The following is a 17037-nucleotide window of genomic DNA, read 5'->3' as shown; positions in this document are numbered from 1 at the left end:
AGGAAGAAAACTAGTTACTGTCATCACAACACCATGTTCTCAACGAGGTAGAGAAATAGATTTAAAACCGACCAGGGTCAACTGATACACCAATACAATGACGACAGAATGAAAAGGTGACAGACAAACAAAGTATACAATGAAACTAAGGTTTATTTAAGGCCAATACAAAAAATTAAATGAATGAGATAAGGAAGGGTCAGGGAAAGGGGGAAGAAAAAGGAGAAACACGTGTAAGATGAATCATAAAGGTCTTATTAATTGAAAACCTGGAGCCAGATATTGGGGTAAATTCCAAAAGATCAGAGAGACAGAACAAGCCACAGCTAAACTCACCTTACCAACTCCTCAGCTGATCCTGTTTCTTCAAACTGGAAGCCTCTCAGTCCTCATCCAAAAGGATCTCAGCTGAACTGCTGCTAAAAGCCTAAAAGTTTAACCAAGCTCTAGTTCCTGGTTTTCACACCTTATATACCTTTCTGCTTTCTGCCATCACTTCCTGGGATTAAAGGCATGTGTCACCATGCCTGGCTGTTTCCAGTGTGGCTTTGAACTCATAGAGATCCAGACAGATCTCTGCCTTCAGAATGCTAGGATTAAAGGTGTGTGTGCCACCATTTTCTGGCCTCTATATCTAGCAGCTGTTCTGTTCTCTGACCCCAGATAAGTTTATTAGGGTGCACAATATATTGGGGAACACAATATCACCACAAACAAGGGTAAATAAAATGAAGGTGGAAAAGAATGAAAGCGAATGTCAGAGAGAAAAGGACAGGAGATTAAAGCCTCGGGTTGCCTAATAATCTAAAAGTGCATCCACAGGGACTAAAGAGATGATTCGGCAGGTAAAAGTATGGACAGATCTTCCAGAAGACCAGGGTTCGATCCCGGCGTCCACATGTGGTCTCAAACAGTCTGTGATTCCCGTTCCAGGGGGCCCCATGCTCACATCTCAATTCTGTGGATGCCAGGCATGCACGTGGTGCACAGACCACATGCAGGCAAAACACACACACACACACACACACACACACACACACACACACACACACACACACACACATTTTTATATATATATAAAAAACTTTTGGTCCAGGCTGATAGGGATTCACTAAAAATGTACATACAAACTTAGATAAATGGAAGAAGGGGAATAAAAAAAAAACATAAAAGCTTTTCAAAATGGAACAAAGCCAAAGCATATTAAAGAGGGGTGGGGATAAAGCAGGAGTGGAGACATTAAGTATTGGAGCAACTTCTTTCTGGGTCTTTCAAAATTAGATTCTTCCAGGTGTAGGCACGGGGAACATTTCAGTTGAACTCGGCGATTCTTGTTTTTTATATCCATCAGGCAGGCCCGATCCTGTGAACTGGACAAGTGAGACATGCTCAACCGAGCTGTCTTCGCCTTCATAGCTCCCCACCCTTGTGTGCCGGGAGCCTTGCTGGCTGTAGCTTGCTCTGTGGTGTGTGGGCGGGGCAGGTTCTCCTAGGATCCCAGACTCTCACTAACATGCCCTGGGGTAGCTCTTATTCCAGCCTAGGGGGTCTCTCTGGAGTGTGGTAGAAGTGCTGAGATCTGTACAGGCAGAGCAGCCTTCACTATCAAAGCCACTTTCAGTGTGACATCCAACAAAAGCCATATTTATTCTTCCAAGAATGGTTGTAGGCTTAGATATTTGACTTTGCCACAGGTTAAGATATCACCCATCAATAACAACTTAATAGAAATTAGCACACATAATTCTTAAATTTTTATTTACTTTGTTCATTTTTAAACATTTTATTTTTGTTATTTTTGTGTCTGGGTGTTTTGCCTTGCATGTATGTCTGTGTGTGTCCTGTGCATAAAGTGCCTATGCAGGCCAAGAGAGGGAATTGGATCCCCTGAGTCTGGAGTTATAGATGAGCAGCCATGTCAGTGCTGGGAATTGAACCTTGGTCTCTGGAAGAGCAGCCAGTGCTCCTAATCTCGGAGCCACCTCTCCATTCCCAAATCTTGAAATTATGAATGGTGCTGTGTAGGTGAATACAGAAGAAGAGCTGCTCGTGGCTCACAGTCGCATCTCTGGGACGGCTTACTCCACGTGAATCAGAAAGCAGAGAAAGGATGCGGGAGGAAGAAACACCACGAACAGAAGAGGACGAGGACAGAGGTTAGAACCCTTCAGAGAGCACCGATCCACCAGGAAAGCAAGCGAGGACGGCAGTTGTTCAGGCCCATGCGCATGGTGAATTGGGGAGGAATTATCACTGTCTGCAGATATATTTCCCCACTTTTCTCTCTGCAGCAAAACTGTTAGTTTATCTGCATGATGTTTCCTTGAGGGAAACAAAGGGATCTGACATTTTCCCCTTCCCCACCTTATTTTCATATTTCCAGAGAAAAAAACAAACGTTCATCAGATCATTTATCCTCATAGATACTTTTTAATGGCTTTTACATTCAAAGATTGAGGAATAGAACATTTGGTTACTAAGAATACAGGAGTAGCTCGTGGTGATTAATCTTCACTGTGAACTCAATGGGCTTTGGAATCTAGGTGATAACACACGTGTGAGTGTGTCTATGAGAACAGTAACAGGGCAGGGAAGATCTGCTTCGTATGTAGATGGCATCATCCTGTGGGCTAAGATGTCCAGAGGAATGAAATGGAGAAAGTGGCCTGAGCACCAACATTCACCATTTCTACTTCCTGACTGACCAGTGCCTCACACCTTTCCTGCCATGGTGGATTCACAGCCATGACAGATGCCCCTCAAACTGGGAGTCAAAACACTTCCTTCCTTAGGTGGCTTTTGCAAGGTACTTTGTCACAGTATGCAACAGTAACTAAACACAAGCACTCATTATTTCACTTGGTGGTGGAATGTAACTCAATAACTGTATTTTAAAAAGTGAAAAAAAACACACCCTGCTTTATCAAAAGTTCACTGTCCTGTTATGAAGAAGACAATAGTCTCTCCCATTCATATCTTAAATTAGCAATTAGCAGCTTTCAACATCTCCTTTGGAGTATGTGACTTCCAGAGCCACCATTATGACTGGATACATTTATCTCCTCTCTCTATCAAGAGAACAAACTCAACACCATCTAATGCAGACTGCAGCATTTCTAGTTGGTATCCCTTCAAGCACTGCACTTTTCAAAGAGTTCTTAACCAGAATGAAACACTAATTAGAATATTCATCCATAGCGGCAGACCTCTAAACCTCTTTTATATCAGGGTAACACACCAGTTAATTTAGAAATTGTTGGCAGGATATTTTGCTAACCAGTTGGGGGAGAAAATAAAATTAGACTCCTACCTCAGACTCTAGGTAAATACAACGTAAGAGTCAAAATTAACTATCATAAATAGTGTTGGGTAGATGGCTCCAAGGGTAAGAGCACTTGTGCAAGCATGAGGAACTGAGTTCAAATCCCCAGCACCCACATAAAAGCCAGACACGTCCGATGTGCCCATAACCCTATCTCTGGAGGACAGAGACAGGTGGATTCTGGGAGTTCACTATCCAGCAAAATTTCCATGGTTAGTCTCAAAACATAGGGTGAAAAATATGAAAAGACACCCAAGATTCCTTTGCTAGATTTGTACTTACATACATGTGAGCAAGCATACCCACATGCACATGTATATATACCACATATCACACACACACACACACACACACACACACACACACACACACACACACACACGCCCCACAACATTGGATGTCTTCTATTGTTCTCCACCTTGTAGTTTTTTCAGCTAAGGTTAGTCAGTGAACCTGTAGCTCACCTATTTGACAAGGATAGCTGCCCATCAGGCCGCAGGCTTCTTCCTGTCTGTGTCCCTAGAGCTGTGATAGGCTGGCCACACTCACACCTGGCTCACCTGGCTTCCCCACTCTGCCCCCCCTCCATACACACACCAGACAGGTCTCCTTGTGTAGCCCTGGCTGTTCTGGAACTTACTCTGTAGACCAGGCTGGCCTCAAACTCACAGAGAGCTGTCTGCCTCTGGCTCCTAAGTGCTGGGATTAAATGCATGTACCACTATGCCTGTCTACTGTAGCTAGAGTTTTCATGCCTGGCCCACAGTCAGTACACATCTTTGTCACCCGCCAGTCCCACAGCCACTCAGACCCAACCAAGTAAACACAGAGACTTATATTGCTTATAAACTGTATGGCCGTGGCAGGCTTCTTGCTAACTGTTCTTATAGCTTAAATTAATCCATTTCCATAAATCTATACCTTGCCACGTGGCTCGTGGCTTACCGGCATCTTCACATTCTGCTTGTTTTGGTGGCAGCTGGCAGTGACTCCTTCTGCCTTCCTGTTCTTTCTTTTCGCCTCTCTGTTAGTCCTGCCTATACTTCCTGCCTAGCCACTGGCCAATCAGTATTTTATTTATTGACCAACCAGAGCAACACATTTGCCATACAGAACATCGCACAGCAGTCTACACCTGGCTTTTTAACATGGGGATTTGAACAGAGATCCTCGGGATTGTGTGGGAGCATTAAACTGACCAGCCCATCCCTACAGCCATAGGAACCTCCAATACTAGTTTCTACATTCAGTGTAATGTAAATACGCATTTTATGCCCTACATACAATAATTACACATTTTATTTCTATAACTCCGGAATACATAGTAAGTACTAACAGTCTAAATCGGTGGTTTTAGACCCTTTAATACAGTTCTTCATGTTGTAGTGACCCCCAACCATAAAGCTATTTTGCTGCTAATTCATAACTGTAATGAATTGCAATGTAAATATCTGATATATAGGATATCTGATATGTGACCTCAAAGGGATTTCGAACCACAGGTTGAGAAACACTGATCTAAATGTTTAGTTCCTCTGTTGTTCTCATAACATTGATTTATTGGAGGGTAAGTAGAAGTGTATATGAAATTCCCTCACTTACAGTCTTGCTACGTCACCACCAACCCCCACCAAGATCTGTATCCCCAACACAAATGCCCAATAGTTCCTTCCTTTCTTTATTTACACTTAAGTTTGCAACATGAAACATGATCTAAGTTATGTCTTTAAATGCTGCACTATGGTGCATAAGCTGAAAGAAGGGATAAATGGAAAAATTCCATTCTGGGAGCTAGAGAGCTTACTCAGGAGTTAAGGACAGGTAGTGCTCTTGCGGAGTGCCTGAGTTCTGCTCCGAGCACCCACACTGACCAGCTCATAACCGCCATAACTTAAGCTTCAGGGATCCAACACCCTCTTCAAGCACCTACATTCACAGGCACACACACATACATACAAATAAAATAAAATAAACAAAATAAATCTTTTTTTAAGGCAGTTATTTGAATGGTTAAAGAGATGATCATGGATTTGACAGGGTAATACTGGCAGAGGTGTGTGGGAAGCTACAGCAAGATGATAAAAAATTTGAGATTGTCTGGGATTACACAGCAGGACCTGTCTGGAAACAAAGGAAGACAGAAAAGGAAGGAAGAAGGAATCTGAACCAGTAAAAAAAAAACCAGACCATTTTTAATTCCAGGAAAAGCAAACAAGTGTCAAAGAAAAGGAATACAAGCACAGATTTGTTCCAGCTTCGTAGGGAGGCTCATTTTAATGGCACAAATAATATAATAGGCTAAAGAACTAATTGTGATATAATCCTACAGGAAGAAATAGAAAAGGGGAAATTTTGCAAAGAATTAAATACATCCTCATTTTTCATAGCAGGAAGTCAATAAGTATAAAATTGTCAAATCAAGTAAGATTATGAACATATTATTTAGACAGGGAGGTAAATATAGAGGAAACTGTTAAAATCAATAATATGAAATCTTTTAGGATAGGGGGTTCTCAAATTTTAACACAAGTAAGAACATAGTTAAACTGGACACCATCCCCAGAAATCCCAGCTCAGCAAGTTAGCATGGAACCCATGGGCACACATTACTTAAAGGCTCACTGGTGAGGCCAGCTCCATTGTCTTAGGGCCAACTGAGAGCCACTGCCATAGGGAGCTGCTTACTGGCTTGCTCCCCATGGCTTGCTCAGCCTGCCTTCTTAGAGTACCCAGGACCACCAGGCCAGGGATGGCACCACCCACAATAGGCTGGACCCTCCCTGAAGGAATCATGAATTAGCAAAATGCCCTACAGGCTTTCCTACAGCCCAGTCTTACAGAGGCGTTTTCTCAGTTGAGGCTCCCTCCTCTCTGAGGACTTCAGCTTATGTCAGGTTGACAGAAAACTATCCAGCATGGCAGTAATGATCTGTATAGTGTGCATGTGCCCAGGAGGAATGTAAGACTTAGAGCTGGAAAGTGAAAATTGTATCTGAAGGGTCCTGTGCAATCAGCCAACTGCGTGTCCTCGGGAGAGTCGGCAGATCTTGATTTTCCTATCTCTTTCCTCCTTTGTAAAATTAGGATATTGGCCATTTATTACCAAATGTTCTTTCCAATCTCACAGTTTTGTGTTAGTAGATATAATATGTGCTATAAAAACAGCACAAAAATACTCCATGTCACTTTGAGACTGATTCTTACGATTTAAGGAAATATACCATAAATATTTAAATGATCTCTTTTCCACATCTACGCCACTTTCTCCCCATTGCCGATTTCATACAGTCAGTGTAATAATTCACCCGAGGAAATAAAAGAGGCAACAGTTTAGATGATTTCAGACCTCATGGCGCGTCATTTCTCCTTCATTTACTCAATTGCATCTAAGAAGAAAACAAAATAGTATAACCCTAGGCTGTTCTCCAGTAGCAGTGATGAGCAATTCTTGAGCCTTACCCTGGCTCCTAAGTAACAGCCTTTTGGAACATGTGTGCTCCCTACCTAATTTTAAGGAGTAATGTGCAATATGTTCAGGCAAACCAAAGTAATTAAACAAAATGATGGCTAACCTTCCTGGCTATTCCTCATTGCTGAAAGCCTTTACCTTCATTATATTGGAGGCCCAGCATAATTGGAATGCCAGTTCTGAATTGGGAACACTAACAGGGAAAGATCTGAGGCAAACGGGCTGGTGTGTGTGTGTGTGTGTGTGTGTGTGTGTGTGTGTGTGTGTGTGTGTGTGATGTAACGTGTGTCTTTTTTTTTCTCCAAAATGATTCTTTCTTTAGAATAAGCAGTTTTCATTTCTGTAGTCGATAGAACTACAGCTCAAGAGCAGAAAGTGATCTGAAACAACATCAGTGGCACATAATTACAGATGTATTGTCAAGAACAGTTTAGGCTGGGTGACGTGGTCCATACCTAAAACTGGGAAGTGGAGGCGGGCAGAAAGTTCAGCAGTTCAATTAGCCTGCTACATATTGAGCTCAAGGGCTCCACAAGACCCTGTCTTTAAAAGAAGAAGCTGTGTCCAAGAGCAGAGCTATTCACACGCATGTGCATTTGCCCATGACTTTGACCTACTGCCTTTGAAAGAACTTCCTTTGTCCAGATAGAAATCAGCAGCTACCGTCACCTAGCACTGAAACAAAAGACGAGTTCTAAAAAGAAATGAGGTCAGAGCCATGTGCCATCTTGCACGTATTAAAAATGGACTGAGAACTCACCATCTGGTTGGAGATCTCTTGGGGAAGCAGGCACCTTCTGCTGGGCATAAATAGAAGAAAAGCCCGCTGAGCTCTGCGCCGCCGTGTATTCATAGATAGTTGTGGCCACGTTTGGCTCCTCCACCACAGTGTGTCCGTCATTCACACCCACGTCTTTAGAAAGGGACCAGTGTAATCATTTACGTTAATTAAAAAAAAAAAGGTAGGTGTAAACTTGTGAGGGGCACAGGTCCCGCCTGCACAAGGGACAGAAGCTGAAGGCCCTTCAGGAGAGTGTGGGTGAAGGGGAGTAGTGTGGGGCAGGCCTTAGGTTCTCCGGGCCATGAGTGGGTGTGAAGGATTGAAAGGCCAGAAACACCAGTCCAGACTGAGATCCGACCCGTGTCCTCTCTGAACTCCCAGTGCAGCGGTCTCCCTTGTAGAAGGGCAGGTGTCTGATAGAGTATTCATTCAGCCAGACCCCAGCAGTGGCACAGGCTGCCAGCGGCAGACCAGTTCTCTCAGAGCTGGAGAATAGGATGAGAGGCAACAGTTTCAATAAACAGTCCCGACTCTAAATAAGCTTTTTTTTATGCAGAAGCAGAGAAGCTTGGAGGCCAGTCGGATCTTTAAGGCTTTGGGGTTTGCTTAGGAGCATTAACCGTCCTGGTATACGAGAGAACTCATTATGAGAGAACCTGAGGAAAGTCTCCAAATACATTCAAGGACACAAGAAGATACGTGCCCTGCAAGGCCTCGTCCTGAAAGACCCCATTGAAGGAGGGTTCTAGTTACAGAGATGACCATAAAGACAGATGTGAGAAGTGGAGGATAAGCCATCGAATTTTAAGTTCCACCTAGAGCTGGGATCTTTGTCTATTCACTCTCCAGAGCATCGTTCCAGGGTGTATCTGCTGTCAGAGCCATAGTACGATGTCCTCCAAGGACTAACTCACCAAGATTCCACACCTGGAGTGACCTCTTGCCATTCAGCATCTACTATGTGTGAAGCTTTTTCGTTGTTGTTGTTGTTGTTGTTGTTTTTAATTCAAAGCCATTTTTAAATCCTCTGGTCACCCCAAGACTAAGTTATTTCTTACCAGCCACCAGAATTGCTGGTTTTCTCCATTCACTGGGCCAGTTTCCTAGGTGGCTTCAGGCTGTAGCAAGCTATGTCTTAGCTCAGTTTCCCCCTTAAAGCACAAACAGGCTCCTTGATAGGTGAGGGGTGAGTTTGTCTGCGGTTCGGGTAACGCATCTCCCAGATGCCCATTTTGCCACCGTGACTTTGTTTCCTCCATGCGGTTTCTCACCATGAAGCTTGTCGAAAAAGAATAATATGCAGTGTCGCTTGTATTACTGCAGCTATTCCTTATTCGAATTATTAATCACGACTAATCTAAGTCTAGTTGCTTGGCTTTGGAGACTTTATGTCAGTGTGTGTCAGCTTGGAGTGCTGGAAAGATAGGGTGTGTCCTACTGTGACAAGTAGATGTCACAGTCCTACTGTGACAAGTAGATGTCACAGTCCTACTGTGACAAGTAGATGTCACAGTAGGTGAGTGCTCAGCCACCCAAGACACTCATGTCCCTGACCTGCCTGAGTGGGCAAGGAGCAAGTATCACATTCTTGCTACAGTTTTGTTATAAATATGGTTAGGAGAAATTTAGTAGGAATGATATCGTATGTTGCTTGTTTTTAAGTCCGCCGACACCCTATGATTCATAGACTCCTCACCTATGTTATTCACTGCACAGAAATCATCTGATGGGTTTGAGTAAGTTGAGCCTTCCGAGTTCAGCTTACAAGTTCAAGCCAGTCATTTCCAGCTCTTGTATCTGTTCGTTCTTAGTGTCAACATCTCTTCTGTTCTCTCGTCTCCTGAGGGTTTGAGAGCATTGTACTGGGGGAGAAAGACAGTATATTGGGATAAAATAAAGCTATTAAAAGTTTAACTTTCAGAGATTTAGTCACTCAGATTTAATTTGTTTTCTGGGCCTTGTAGTTACTCCATAAACCCCATAGGTCTGTGTAATAATTTAATTGTATAAAACTCATTGGTTATTTTACAGTCATGTCTTCCTACCTTTTAAACTAGTAATAACTTTGCTGAAATAGTAACACATGAGTAAAACCTTTCTTTAAAAAAACAACAACAAAGTTCCAGGAGCCTGTCCCCTGTCTCAAACTCTGAAGTTGGCCTTACTTTACCAGGTAAAACAGGACCATGTTCTTAGCAATTAGACTCTTGCTGTCTACTCCATGAAAACAATCATTTAGAAATTTCAGGTAAGAGAGTAGCTGGCATCAGGAAGGGATCGGTGAGAAGTATCTCTTGCCTACCCTGAAATCACAGCACGTAGGCAGAAATGCTGGAAAGTACACAGTCCCCCAAGGCACATTTTTCTTATAAATTTTAATGTATAAAATAGAGATCTTCTTTAAAAGATTGTCATGTATATGCCATTTTACTCATATTCACCCCCACATTATCCTCCCCGGTTCTCCCCCACTACTGAACTCTTTCCCCCTACAGTTGCCGCCCCATGTGTTACATCATACATATGGAGGGGAGCATACGAGAGAAAACATGGCATTTGTGTTGCCCCCTCCTTTTCCTAGATATTTACCCAAAGAACTTTAAATCACCGTACCTCAGAGATGCACCACATCCATCACTGTACCAGTAAACACAGTAGCCAAGATGTGGAACCATCCTAGATGCTCAGCACACACATACACACACACACACACACACACACTCTCACACACTCACACACACTCACATGCACTCACACATACTCACACACACACACACTCACATGCACTCACACACATTTTAAAATAAATAAAATAATCTTTGCAAAATATTTTTTAACCATCTATTGTATCTTTTAGGTGTACACCTTCAGATCTGGGGGTTTTCTTTTGTTTTATCTCACTCTTTTCAGTTTCAGAGTCGTCAAGTAAACAAATCTAATTGTCCTGCTGGACAAGGAGGAGGAGGCTGGCCCCCAAGTGTTCTAGCCATACCAACTGAGGCACTGAAGATGGGAACTCACTTACTTTCCACCCTCCAGCAGCACAAAGTCATACACTGCAGCCAATACAGCAGAGAGAAGCCAGCGTGCCCAAAGTGCAGACCGATGAGCAAGCAAATTACTGGTTTTGTTCTTGATGCCCCTATATTTTGAGGCGAGTGTTTTTGTTCCTGCAGTAACAGATGCAAAGACTACAGTCTGCAGTGAACACTCCTGTATATTCCTTAAATATGCAAAGTCTACAGTGAACACTCCTGTATATTCCTTAAATATGCAAAGTCTGCAGTGAACACTCCTGTATATTCCTTACATATGCAAAGTCTACAGTGAACACTCCTGTATATTCCTTACATATGCAAAGTCTACAGTGAACACTCCTGTAGATTCCTTAAATACGCAAAGTCTGCAGTGAACACTTCTGTAGATTCCTTAAATATGCAAAGTCTGCAGTAAACACTCCTGTATATTCCTTAAATATGCAAAGTCTGCAGTGAACACTCCTGTATATTCCTTAAATATGCAAAGTCTACAGTGAACACTCCTGTATATTCCTTAAATATGCAAAGTCTGCAGTGAACACTCCTGTATATTCCTTACATATGCAAAGTCTACAGTGAACACTCCTGTATATTCCTTACATATGCAAAGTCTACAGTGAACACTCCTGTAGATTCCTTAAATACGCAAAGTCTGCAGTGAACACTTCTGTAGATTCCTTAAATATGCAAAGTCTGCAGTAAACACTCCTGTATATTCCTTAAATATGCAAAGTCTGCAGTGAACACTCCTGTATATTCCTTAAATATGCAAAGTCTACAGTGAACACTCCTGTATATTCCTTAAATATGCAAAGTCTACAGTGAACACTCCTGTAGATTCCTTACATATGCAAAGTCTGCAGTGAACACTCCTGTAGATTCCTTACATATGCAAAGTCTGCAGTGAACACTCCTGTTGATTCCTTACATATGCAAAGTCTGCAGTGAACACTCCTGTATATTCCTTAAATATGCAAAGTCTGCAGTGAACACTCCTGTAGATTCCTTATCTCAAAGAACAACCCAGGGTCCAAGGGTGTCAGAGTCTATCCCAGGATACAGGAGACCCTGGTTACAAGCCCCACTACTCAAATCATCATCAAAACTAAAACCTGGCAACCCAATAAAGCTAAACATGCACCCAATGTCCCAGAGATTTCCTTTCTAACTTAAGGAAAAACAAAGACACGTTTACCCAAAGACCTATATGCCAATACTTAAAACAGCTTTATTCATAATTAACAAAAATTGACCATTTATCTTGGCCCACTTTATACTGCTGTAGCAGAATACCACAGACTGAGTAAATTACAAGCCACAGAAGTTCATCTGTCTCATGAAAAGCCCAAGACCAAGAGTCGTCTTGAGCTGTCATACCATGTCAGAAAGGCAGGTGAGCACACACGAGACTCACGGAAAAACAGGTGAGCTCATCTTTTCAGCAGGAGCCATATCCTGTGGTGACAAACCCAGTCCTGTGATAATAGCCCAGTCTAGTCAGAGCGGAGAACACTTACAACCTAGTCACCCTTAGACATCCCACCTCTTCATGCTGTTGCAGTAGCAATTGCATTTCAACACAAACACTGGAAAGAATATTCGAACACAGCACAAGCCAAAAGTTCATCAACTTAAGCACCATGGTTCATCCATAAAACTGCAGATGCATGCAACAAATGGAAGAATATGAAAAGCAATTATTTGATTGCAGACACAAAGGGCTACATACTCTATGACTCCACTTATATGCCACTTTTTAAAAAGAAGAAAACGATAAATACAAAATTCAAGTCATTGTTGGTTAGCATCTAGGATTAAGAGTATGGTGCTGGCTACAGAAGGGACAAGAGGACTCTGTGTGTGTGTGTGTGTGTGTGTGTGTGTGTGTGTGTGATAGGCATGTTATGGTTTGCATGACTGCACACATCCAACAAAGGTCATAGGATTTTATACCTTAGAGAGTTAATTTTACTATAAATTATACCTCAATAATCTTGACAATCAATATAATAAATTCCATATGTGCTTTTCATCATAGTGAACATATATCAAACCATCCCAGTGTTTCTATGGAAGCTTCTTTTTATTTTCTTTCATTAGACTTATATTCCAGTTTCCCTTTCCTAATTTTTTTTTTTTTGGTTGATAAAGGCTGGTAATCATAGTCCAGAGCAATTCAAAACCCCAAAGTTTGCTCCTGGAAGCTGTGGGCTAATAAACAAGTACCCTAGTGTCAGGGGTGAGATAATTCCTTAGGAGTTTGGTGTCAGGGAGACTCCAAAGGTCTACAAAACAATATGCGCTCTTGCCATTCCTCTTGGTAGCTATTAGAACTCGATGATCAGATACCATTGCTGAAGACAACACAAACTTTGGTGGCATGATATGGAGAAACTAAGCTGGATGCTTCCTCTCTTTGCCCGATACCATTGCTGAAGACAACACAAACTTTGGTGGCATGATATGGAGAAACTAAGCTGGATGCTTCCTCTCTTTGCCCGAGTCCTACAGGGTGCTGTCAATGTAAATGATGTCCATGTTTCTGCTCAGCTGTGACCCCTCCAAACTATGACACTAACCTACCAGGCAGGATAGGCCCGCTTGTACAAATGGTTGTTCAACTAACTTGACATGGCACCAAACTGCAGTCTAAATATTTATGTTTATACCCTTAGACAAATGCCACTCTCAGCCTCAATCAGGGAAGCGTCTTCGCCCCAGTCATTGTTGGTGAATGCTGAGACTCACGTCTGCACAAGATGTTGAAAATAAATGACAATTGAGTAGTCAGCCCTGAACAAGGTGTGTACCCTGTCCCTTCTAAGGCTCAGTGAACACCGTGGAAGGGACTGGAAGAGTAAAAGAGACAGAAACTAGGGAGAAGGGTGGCCAGATTCCATCTTATGGAGAAGACACAGCCATTGCGATCACAAGCTCACAGCAATTGCAGATGCCGGGACTGGGTCGCGTACGACGGGCCCGGGCCGGGTGACAGTCAGGCGTGGATGGAGGAGCGGCTCAGGGAGCCTTACACCCCACCGCCGACTTATTGCTAATTGTAGACTTAAGGAGAAAGGGGGTGTCATTGCCTTCAGTTGTGTGCTCACTGGGGACCCCACCAGACGCTAGTGCAGAGTCCCCATCCAATGCACTGGTGCAACTAAATGGGTCACAGAACAAAACCCAAATCCCGGAATCTGGGAAATGGGCCGGTAGGGAAGAAGGGGGATTAACAGGGGTAGAGGAGAAGGGGTGGGGATAACGCATAATCAGAATGCATTATCTGCATGAGTGAAATTGTCAGAGAAGTAACTTCATTATTTAAAAAGCTCAAACCTTGTATTTGTATAACCTGGGGGAGTCATCTAACAAATTCTAGGGTATTTTCTTTTACATCTTGTATGTGGGCTTTAGAGATGGCTCTGTGTCCAAGAGCGTTTTCTGCTCTTGCAGAGGACCCAGGTTCAGTTTCCAGCACCTACATGGTGATCTACAGTGTTCTTTCACTCCAGTTTCATGGGCTCTGAAGGCCTCTTCTGGACTGCTTCAGTAACAGGGATGCACCTGGTACACATACATACATACAGTCAAACACCATACACATAAAAACAAAAATAAACAAACCTTAAAAAAAAGAAACCTGTATCTGGATTACCATATACTTTGATATCTTTCCTCTATTACATCTTGGTATCCCTGTTGAAACTTCTGATCTAATATTGTTTTACGTACATTTATCTACATTATTGTGAAATAATCTTTCACATAGAAACTTGCTTATTCTGGTTTAGTCTCTAAGAAATAAATACCCAACCTTAGCCTTTTGAAAGACCTTATTCTTTTCTAGATACCTGAATTACCACCTGTTACCACTTTCCGTCTGCCAAATGGTTACTTTGGCATTTTTCCCCCAATGCAGGTTTTCTGGCACTGAATTAATTCTCATGTTTGTTTGTTTGTTTGTTTGTTTGTTTTAAAAATGTGGTTTTGCCTTTATATTGAAGAATATGCTTTGCTGAGTTCATTGCTTGGGGCATTCTGGTTTTTTGTTTTGTTTTTTTTTCAGCACATTAAGACATTCTTCTGGTTTTTGATGTCACTGTTAGTAAGGAGGGGACAAGAGTCACTTGGACTGTTGCCCTGTATACATCATTGTCCTCAGGTTTCTCTCAAGACTTTCTTTCCATTCTAGGTGTGTAGTAGAAAGCTATGACCTGTTTGGGCTGCCTGCCCAGGGCTTTCTGAAATCTGTGATGATATATTTCTTTCGTTCATCAGACTGAGAAAAACTTCAGCCATTATTCTTTTAAATACTTGTCTTGGGCCTTTCCTGAAAAATCACTTGTCCTTTTATAGAAATTAAATTACATGCTTCAGCCTCTTGAAGGAGTGTTCAGGATTTCTACTTCCAGGTTAAATAAGTTTCTGTTTTTCTATCTTAGAGATAATATGTTCATTATTCTGTTATATGTAGTTAGCACTAATCATATTTGATGAATATTTTATTTATATTATTGTATTTTAATTCTACAAACTTTATGCTATTTCTCAGCTAAGATTTCCTATCTTTTCATTCATCATTTACATATTTTTCATTTTGGGCTTGAATGTATTTTTAATATCTGTTTTAAGATCATTGTCTACTCTTACCCAAATCTGGATCTTCTTGGAGGTCATGTTCCATTAATTGTCTTTTCTCTGCCTGACTCTGATTTCTCCATCAAGTTACCATGCACTGTCTTATGACATTAAAATAGTCTAGTGGCATTTTAGATTCTTTCATAAGCCTGAAAAACAGCGATCGGTTTGTTTCAATATTGAACTTGACTAGACTCATTCCATAAACATTCTCTCCTTTGGTAGGAAACAACCTTCTTCTCAGAATTGTGATTTCAGTTTCAGCTACCTTGCTGGAGTTGGCGCCACACAGGGCTGGCTGGAAATTTTGGTAAAGTATATAGGGAACATGTGGTTCTCTCTCTGTTCCCCTCTCTCCATCCCCATGTCTCCTCATTATGTAGCCAAGGCTGGCTTTGTATTGGCGTTCCTCCCATCTCAGCCCCCTGGGTGCTGGGTTACAAATGTGTGCCACGAGCCCTCTCCCAATCCATGGGCTCCTTTCTGGTTTCTCCCTCACTTTCTAGAGGATGCATTTGCCCTAAACTCTGTCCTCTGGCTTTTCAGCTAGGAAAGCTGCAGGCTTTATATTGCATTTTTAGTCTTTCTGTCTGGTCCAGAGTGGCAACAGCTGTCTGTCTGGACCCTAGGATGATGGAATAGTCACCTAGTACTGTTTCTTTCATTCAACCGGTAACTATTCCCTAGCTCTTCCTGCTGTAGATAATTAAACCATTCCTTCAAAGAATTAACGTTTATGTTTTATCAGAAGTTTATCGTTGTTATTTATATGAGATTTTTCTCGATAAGCACTGCTCAGCCGCACTCAGGCTGAAAAGAATGGATACAGGGAGCGAAATATCAGTTCAAATATTGGATTCCATCATAATATCCATATTCACAACCTGCTTACCAAAAATGGCATGGGGCAGCCTCATTTGCATCATTTTAGGAAGGAAGGAAAAGAAGGAAGGAATTGGGTGAGGAAAGGAGGGAGGGAGTGAACTGTCTCTGTTACCGAGGACGGGAAGTCCAAAGCTGAGGGTCCCATCTGGTGAGACCATTCTTTCTGTCAGCCCGTGGATAGAGAAAGTATTACCGAAGGCTTTTCCTTTCAAAGTTCCTACCTCTCAAATGCCACTGATTTACATGACGGATGGGAGAGTGGGGTCCGCTCTCCTGCTTTCTTGCCCTCCGCCCTCCAGTCTGGCTCACCTGTGCCCTCACCAACAGGGTCAGCTCTGTTGTGCTGCCTGGGGTTGAGGTGTAGGGCCCCCCCAGCTCTTCCCAGTGCTGCTGGTGGTGGAGGGCGGGAGGGGATGCCAACTCCCCAACTCTCATGACCTCATGGCCAGCTCTCCACCCACCACAGGAGGAGAAGCGGGGGACCAAAGAGGTTATTGCGCCTCATCCACTCCACCATATGTCAGATGAGGGGTGGTACCAGATCTCCCACACACGTTCGCGGGACCCCATCACCCGTGCCCCTTCCCCCAGCAGGGCCTGCTCTTCTCAGTGCTGCAGCCGGTGAGTGGCGGGACCAATCATGTGCAGCCCTGTCCTCACTGCTTTCGGTGGTGACAGGACATCAACACAGAACATGGCTGCGGCAAGGCCACGGACCCAGACATGCCCTTGGCAGCAGGCCCAGGTCCCAAACCCTGGCAGAGGCTCAGCCCTCGGACACTAACATGGCCCAAGGTGGCAGCCCAGACTCCTGACATCCTTGTGACTCTTGGATATGGGCCATGGATATCAACACAGAGCCCAGCTGTGTTGGACCATGGTTGAACCATGGACCCAGATATGA

General features: G+C 42.9%; 1 long non-coding RNA gene across 1 annotated transcript in view; it reads right to left on the bottom strand.

The window, feature by feature from the left end:
- LOC143269164 (uncharacterized) overlaps nt 1–9040 on the bottom strand; it is a 37652-nt gene extending 28612 nt beyond the window's left edge. The window contains exon 1 of the long non-coding RNA XR_013045560.1: nt 7552–9040. This is a non-coding gene — a long non-coding RNA (uncharacterized LOC143269164). The remainder of the gene's footprint in view (nt 1–7551) is intronic.
- Between the last annotated feature and the right edge of the window lie 7997 nt (nt 9041–17037).

Source organism: Peromyscus maniculatus, chromosome 18 (genome assembly GCF_049852395.1).
Source record: "Peromyscus maniculatus bairdii isolate BWxNUB_F1_BW_parent chromosome 18, HU_Pman_BW_mat_3.1, whole genome shotgun sequence".
In the NCBI taxonomy this organism is placed as follows: domain Eukaryota; kingdom Metazoa; phylum Chordata; class Mammalia; order Rodentia; family Cricetidae; genus Peromyscus; species Peromyscus maniculatus.
The sequence above is the reverse complement of the archived record's forward strand: the minus strand, read 5'-3'. Positions and strand labels throughout refer to the sequence as shown.